Source organism: Primulina huaijiensis, chromosome 4 (assembly GCF_012295235.1).
Source record: "Primulina huaijiensis isolate GDHJ02 chromosome 4, ASM1229523v2, whole genome shotgun sequence".
Classification (NCBI taxonomy): Eukaryota; Viridiplantae; Streptophyta; class Magnoliopsida; order Lamiales; family Gesneriaceae; genus Primulina; species Primulina huaijiensis.
The window spans coordinates 3,030,742-3,039,247 of record NC_133309.1 but is presented as its reverse complement, the minus strand read 5'-3'; positions in this window follow the sequence as shown (position 1 = coordinate 3,039,247).

The following is an 8,506-nucleotide window of genomic DNA, read 5'->3' as shown; positions in this document are numbered from 1 at the left end:
TATAAGGACATGTTTAGTCCGAATCACATGGAGATGTGAACCCACGGCTAGTTGTATCAATGAACCATTGAGGGCCACACAAGTGCTAGCTTTCTAGATCCCGTTGAGAAGTTAAAATAGTTCAATGTGTTGAACGGCTTATAAATGAGTTTATAAGCGTAAAGAAAAATAGAAGTAAGACTTCTATGAGAGAAATGTAATTTTTAATTTATGAATGTGTTCCTAAATTAAAAGTAGGCCAAGTGAATAATGTATTTGAAAATTGTGATTTTCATAAACATTATTATGGACTAAATTAAATTAATTCAAGTGTTGAATTAATTAAACACTAGTGGGCCTAGTAGAGTCCAAATAATTAAATTAATTCAAGTGTTGAATTAATTAAATAACATTGGGCCTTGTAGAGCCCAATTGGAAATAATTATTTAACTAGTGGGCTTGAGTAAAATCAAGTAAAGTCTAATTGGGCTCAAATATGTTTGAGACAATTAAATTAAAAGTCCATGGACCCTTTGTAAATGTTACAAGCCCACTAGATTTTGCATGCTTGAGAGATGAAGGGGTGTGGATTACTTTTGATTAAAATATTGCATGGCATGCAAGACTACTTTTCACTTTTCCCACAACCTAGACAAAAACTTCACTCTCCCATTTTTACGCCTTGGCCGAAATTCTCTCTTAATTTTCTCTCTCATTTTTGTTCTTCAATTGTTGGAGAAACAAATCTCTTCTCAAATAAAAATCCTCATATTTTTCTAGTTCAAAATATGAGGGGATTTACCTAGTTGGTGGTGGGCTTGATTTTGGAGGTAGGAGGAAGCTTGTAGATTTTTCTTGANAATTAAACACTAGTGGGCCTAGTAGAGTCCAAATAATTAAATTAATTCAAGTGTTGAATTAATTAAATAACATTGGGCCTTGTAGAGCCCAATTGGAAATAATTATTTAACTAGTGGGCTTGAGTAAAATCAAGTAAAGTCTAATTGGGCTCAAATATGTTTGAGACAATTAAATTAAAAGTCCATGGACCCTTTGTAAATGTTACAAGCCCACTAGATTTTGCATGCTTGAGAGATGAAGGGGTGTGGATTACTTTTGATTAAAATATTGCATGGCATGCAAGACTACTTTTCACTTTTCCCACAACCTAGACAAAAACTTCACTCTCCCATTTTTACGCCTTGGCCGAAATTCTCTCTTAATTTTCTCTCTCATTTTTGTTCTTCAATTGTTGGAGAAACAAATCTCTTCTCAAATAAAAATCCTCATATTTTTCTAGTTCAAAATATGAGGGGATTTACCTAGTTGGTGGTGGGCTTGATTTTGGAGGTAGGAGGAAGCTTGTAGATTTTTCTTGACATACAAGAGCTAAAGTGTTTACACTTTAGTTGGAGCCATCATCAACCTCAAGAGGTTGATAGGTAAAACTTCTAAACACCCTATGAATGTCATAGTTTGTGTTTTTGTATATGTTGCACACTAGTACTTGGTGTTCGAATTTTTCAAGATTTTCCATAAAATTTTCGCTTTTCATGTTTAGAAAACATTCTTGAGCTTCCGTTGCGATTTTGAACACCTAAAATCGATCCCTTTCAAGTGGTATCAGAGCTAAGGGTACTAGTTTTTGTGTAGCATATACATAATATTATATTGAGGTCGATTTCTAACCGCATGAGATATATTTTGCAACCAAAATCAAGGCAACTTTGTGGCAAATTTTGGGCAGCACGTTGCTGCCCATTTCGGGCAGCCCGAACAGCCTCTATGTTTAATAAAAAAAAAATTTGGCATGTTGGCCGGAATCCGGCGAAGGAGCTCCGGCGACGACGATGACGACTAGGGTTTCCAAAAGTGTTTTGGATTATCAAAGTCTCATGGGCCTTGATGTTGTTGTGCCATTGGATGGCTAACATATTTGTCAAATTTAAATGGGCCAAAATGTTTTTGGTGAAAAATGATTTTTTTGGCCCTTAAGTTTAAAATTACAAAAGTTGCAAATATTTTCTCATGAAATAAATAATTGAAGTTGGACTTTAATTATTTATAGTAAATTGTGATTTACAAGAAATTCGGTTATAAATAAATTAATTTGAAAGTAGCAAAGGAGTTTGTATACTTTGTTAATTTAGTTTATAATCGTGACGGTTAGTGATTGGATCAAAATATATAATATTGGATCAATTAATTATTGTGATAATTAATTGATGGTGTATGATATGTGATATTATGGATGAAGGATGATCAAAAGCCCAAGCCCAATTTGCTAGGTGTATGCTAGGATATTTTGTGTTGAATGATTGTAATAATTATCAAATTTAAAGTGGGCTTGGTTTATGGCCCGTTCCCACCCCATGAGATGTATCCCTATTTGCCATGGATATTTATTTGTAAATATTAGTATAGTGGAATATCAAGATTGGAAGATGGTGGCCTTGATGATTATGAAGATCGAAGACATGTAAATATTGGAAGCTAATGTAATAGTTGCATTTTCATCCCATGCATTTCCCTAGGATTGGACCTAGGCCCGTGTTTAGCTCACACGGGCCATTAGTTTTGGGGCGATTGATCATCCTTGTTTTGTTTACTGTTTATAATATATGCATGATATGTTATAAATAATGAGTATGTGCGTTATTATTATGATAATAACAAAGTTGCATGAATCCGGCAAACATACGATCAAACATGGCGAGCTTTTAAATAAAATTAATGATGAGACCTTTCAAAATTAAAAACCCTCATTTTGAATAAGATTCAAAATTAATATCAAGCCCGAAAAGGGGAATTATAAAGTTGTTTATAATTTCCATGTCTTCCATCGACAATGAATGCATGATGAACGCTACCCGTACTCGGGGCTCGGCTCATATTATTGGGGGGGCCCTGGGTGCCGGAAAGCTGTGACATCCATTGACATGGTGATGTGAACTACGTGGAACTCCCATGATTTCGGCTCATATTATTGAGGGAACTCATGGCGACCGTCCATTAAGGTTCAACATCGATGGGTAAGGCTTGACACGTAAAGATGAACGACGTCATATTATTGGGTCCTAATCAAACGTGAGACAAAAGTTTACGTTAAGGGTTGCATTGTGATGCAATTGGAAACTACCTTTTAGGGATTATGATTGGCTGATATTATTCGGGATCATAATTCGCTAATTGGAACTTACGTACCTACTGAGGAAAGGTGTTTCTCGTTTTCACTAGAGGGTAGTGAAAATGTAAAAACAGTGGGAGCGAAAATTTATAAAGTAGAAGTCCATACTTTATATCTTACTAAATATTTTAAAATAGTCATTAACATTTATCTATTTTACTTTTCAGTACAATTTTTGACAATGTCTTCGATTCGCAATCCGCTATCTACAATACTCGACAAACACGTATTAACCGAACCTAATTACCTCACTTGGCTAAGAAACCTAAAGATCATCTTGAACTCGGAAAAGATTGCATATACACTGACTAAGTCGCCCCCTGTTGAGGCTCCGACTGGCTGCACTCCTGAGGAATTGCAGACCTATAAGGAATGGTGTGACCATGACTTGAAGGCTAGGTGTTATATACAGGCTTCTATGAATGATGAGCTGCAGAGGCGTTTTGAGGATGCAAAGAATGCTGCTGACATTCATTTGCATCTCAAGGAACTCTTTGGAGAGCAGACACGTCCTCTTAGGCATGCTACCGTCAAGGAGCTGATCACTTTGCGCATGCGAGATGGGGCCTCGGTCCATGAGCATGGCCTGAAGATGATTGGGCTCGTGGATAAGTTCGTTGGCATGGATCTGATTTTGCCTTCGGAGTTGACCACCGACGTGTTGCTGTTGTCATTGCCTAGCTCATTTGATCCTTTTGTGGTGAACTTCAACATGAACAAGATGGAGCCGACCCTTGAGGAGTTGGTGAATATGCTTGTGACCTTTGAATCCACCATCAAGAAAGAGAAGCCGGTTCTTTTTGTGGGCTCTTCATCTGGTACGAAAACCGGTTCACCTGGGAAGGGAAAGAAGCGTTCTTTCCAACGTCCCAAGAAGAGCGTACCCTTGAAGAGGCAGAATNAGATGTTTTGTTTGTACCAGATTTGGTGAAAAACATTATTTCCATTTCTATGTTAGATAAAGATGGATTTTCTTGTTTATTTAGCAAAGGTGTTTGCAATATTTACTNTTGAGGATGCAAAGAATGCTGCTGACATTCATTTGCATCTCAAGGAACTCTTTGGAGAGCAGACACGTCCTCTTAGGCATGCTACCGTCAAGGAGCTGATCACTTTGCGCATGCGAGATGGGGCCTCGGTCCATGAGCATGGCCTGAAGATGATTGGGCTCGTGGATAAGTTCGTTGGCATGGATCTGATTTTGCCTTCGGAGTTGACCACCGACGTGTTGCTGTTGTCATTGCCTAGCTCATTTGATCCTTTTGTGGTGAACTTCAACATGAACAAGATGGAGCCGACCCTTGAGGAGTTGGTGAATATGCTTGTGACCTTTGAATCCACCATCAAGAAAGAGAAGCCGGTTCTTTTTGTGGGCTCTTCATCTGGTACGAAAACCGGTTCACCTGGGAAGGGAAAGAAGCGTTCTTTCCAACGTCCCAAGAAGAGCGTACCCTTGAAGAGGCAGAATCCGGGTCCCGTAGTGGCAGCCACACCAGTGAAGGCTGACAAGACTGTTGACATCTGTCATCACTGCAAGAAGCCTGGACATTGGAGGCGTAACTACATGGAATATCTTGCCCAGAAGAGTTCTGGAAACGGTATGTTCTATATTGAAGTAAACATTTCAATTAACTCTACTTCTTGGGTATTGGATACCGGATGTGGCTCACATCTCTGTAATGATTTGCAGGCGATGGGAAGAAGTAGGAGGCTCAGGGAAGGTGAGACCTTCTTGAGGATGGGCAATGGAGCAAGGGTTGCTGCCAAGGCCGTAGGAGATGTTTGCTTGTATTTGAACAATGATTTTAAGTTATTTTTGAGAGATGTTTTGTTTGTACCAGATTTGGTGAAAAACATTATTTCCATTTCTATGTTAGATAAAGATGGATTTTCTTGTTTATTTAGCAAAGGTGTTTGCAATATTTACTAGAATGAATGTTTAATTGGTACTGGAGAACTTGAAAACGATCTCTACACCTTAAAATTGAAAGATATTCCACTAAACAATGTCCAAGCAATAACAACAACAAACAAGCGCAAACAAGATACTCTAAATTCGGCACAATTGTGGCATGCTCGATTAGGACATATTTCCCTAAAAAGGATGAACAAGTTAGTGGGAGTGGGCATGTTTGATATGTCTGATATTAATGCTCTCACGACTTGTGAATCCTGTCTAAAAGGAAAGATGAGCAAAATTCCCTTTAAGGGCCATGTGGAGCGAGCCAAAGGTTATTGGATTTGATCCATACCGATGTGTGCGGTCCGCTTAGCATCACCACTAAGCATGGACATGCCTACTTTATCACCTTTACCGATGACTTTTCGAGGTATGGGTATGTGTATTTGATGAAATACAAGTCTGTAGCCTTTGAAAGGTTCAAAGAATTCAGAAGTGAAGTAGAGAAACAGTTGGGACGAAGCATCAAGACACTTCAATCGGATCGAGGTGGTGAGTACTTGAGTGCCGAGTTCCAAAACTATCTTAGGGAGAATGGGATTCTCTCGCAGTGGACTCCGCCCGCTACACCGCAGTTGAATGGTGTTTCGGATCGTCGTAACCGGACTTTGATGGACATGGTTCGGTCTATGATGGGGTTCATGGAGTTGCCACTATCCTTTTGGGGATATGCGCTTGAGACAGCGGCACTGTTGTTGAACAATGTCCATTCAAAGACAGTTGACAAGACACCATATGAGATATGGATGGGTAAGCCACCAAAATATTCTTATCTTAGAATATGGGGGTGCCCTACTTATGTGAAGCAGGTAGTGGGAGATAAATTGGATAGTCGATCCATTTTATGTTACTTTGTGGGATATCCAAGGAATTCAGTTGGATATTATTTCTATCATCCCCAAGAAACAAAGGTGTTTGTTTCTAGGAATGCAACCTTTTTGGAAAAAGAATTTCTATTGAATAGAAAAGGAGAAATGATTGAACTCGAGAGGTTCGAGAGACACCCACAATTATAGAACTCACACCCGAAATGCCAAGAGAGGAGATACAAGCTCCTAGAAGATCCGAGAGAGTCTCGAGACCACCTATGAGGTATGGTTTGCTTCTTGAAGAGGGCCATGATGAGCCTAACCATGGATGTGATCCAAGGACCTTCAAAGAAGCGTTATCTGATGCCGATTCATCCAAGTGGCTTGAAGCTATGGAATCTGAGATGAATTTCATGCATTCGAACCAAGTGTGGAATCTCGTGGATCCACCTGAGGGAATTGTTCCCATAGGGTGTAAATGGATTTACAAGAGGAAACTTGGGGCGGATGGGAAGGTATTGACCTTCAAGGCGCGATTGGTGGCAAAAGGATATACTCAAAGACAAGGAGTTGACTTTGAGGAAACCTTTTCTCCAGTTGCAATGTTCAAGTCCATAAGGATTTTTCTAGCCATAGCTGCATGGTATGACTATGAGATATGGCAGATGGATGTTAAGACAGCCTTTCTTAATGGGGATATTAAGGAAGAGATTTACATGTCTCAACCCGAAGGGTTTACATCTATCGGAAGTGAGCATATGGTATGCAAACTTCAAAGATCTATTTATGGTCTAAAGCAGGCATCTAGGAGTTGGAACCTCAGATTCGATAGTACAATCAAAGAGTTTGGTTTTGCTAAGAATCCTGAGGAACCCTGTGTGTATAAGAAGGTCAGTGGGAGTGCTGTGACATTCCTTGTGCTTTATGTTGATGACATTCTACTCATTGGGAATGATGTAGGAATGTTGCAATCAACTAAGATATGGTTAGCAAGTAAGTTCTCGATGCAGGACTTGGGTGAAGCATCTTTTGTATTGGGAATACAGATCTATAGAGATAGATCAAGAAGATTGCTTGGTCTCACCCAGTCCACATACATTGATACCATCGTGAAGCGGTTCTCGATGGATGAGTCCAAGAGAGGACATCTACCAATGTGTCATGGCGTGTCCCTATCCAAGTCTATGTCTCCCAAGACTGATGCAGAGATAGCGGCGATGACAAGCATTCCTTATGCATCTGCGATTGGTAGCATCATGTATGGGATGATATCTACACGTCCTGACGTGGCTTTTGCACTAAGTGTAGTGAGTAGATATCAATCCAACCCTGGTCTTCCACACTGGAAAGCTGTGAAAGACATCCTCAAGTATTTGAGAAGGACCAATAAGTTGTTCTTGGTCTATGGGGGTGGAGAACTGAAATTGGAAGGCTATACCGACTCTAGCTTCCAAAGCGATATCGATGACTCGAAGTCAACCTCTGGATTCATATTCATGCTCAATGGTGGTGCTGTCTCTTGGAAGAGTTCCAAGCAAGACAGTACTGCGGATTCCACCACTGAGGCCGAATATATTGCTGCATCAGCTGCAGCAAAGGAGGCTGTTTGGATTAGGAATTTCGTCCAAGAGTTGGGCGTCATTCCTAATGGAGTTGCTCCTATCCCGGTGATGTGTGACAACACGGGAGCCATAGCTCAGGCGAAGGAGCCAAGGTCTCATCAGAAGTCCAAACATGTATTGAGAAAGTACCACATCCTCCGAGAGATTGTGGAAAGAGGAGAAGTGTCGATCGACAAAGTCGGCTCCGCAGATAATGTTGCTGATCCACTAACTAAGCCTTTACCGGGACCATTATTCGAGAAGCATCGCGAATCAATGGGTTTGAAGTATATGGGTAGTTGGCTCTAGTGCAAGTGGGAGATTGTTAGAGTAGGTGCACGTCGAGCCAAGTGTTGGCCGAGTGTTCACAATGAAACTCTATGTATAAACAGTCTTTATTTTAATAATATTTGAAATTATTGTTTTGGCACATCTTTATCTGTATACCCATGCTAGTTGCATAGATAAAGCCCTTGAATATACAAATAGTAGAAAGAATATGAGATGCTCATATGATGAGTATCATGAAACTCATATTTGGAATACTGTATATTCTAAACGGTTCCTAGTCGATTCAGCCGCCGCTAAGAAGGATATAGGCCGCTCGAGCTTGAGACTAGTATCTGCGATGTGAGTACCATGTTTCATTGGTAGGGGACATTGTGATGTCCGAGCATGCAGATAGGTGCTCCTGGTAGAGTGCACTGAACAACCCTCCATTAAAGGACTTTCCAAGTGGTTCTCACTTATCGAGTGGAAAAGTCCTAGTTTATGGTTGTACACCATTAGTCCTTATGACCCGGGACAACATTGAGACTCTATGTGCTAGAATTACACTTTGACTTGTTTACCGACTCTCAAGAAGTCATCAGGTGGCAAGGTTGGGTGTTCTGTCGAAACATATAGGAGTCGATGCATTGTAGTCGGGGATTCACCGCTTACCTACGGGTATGGATATCCTATGTGTTTT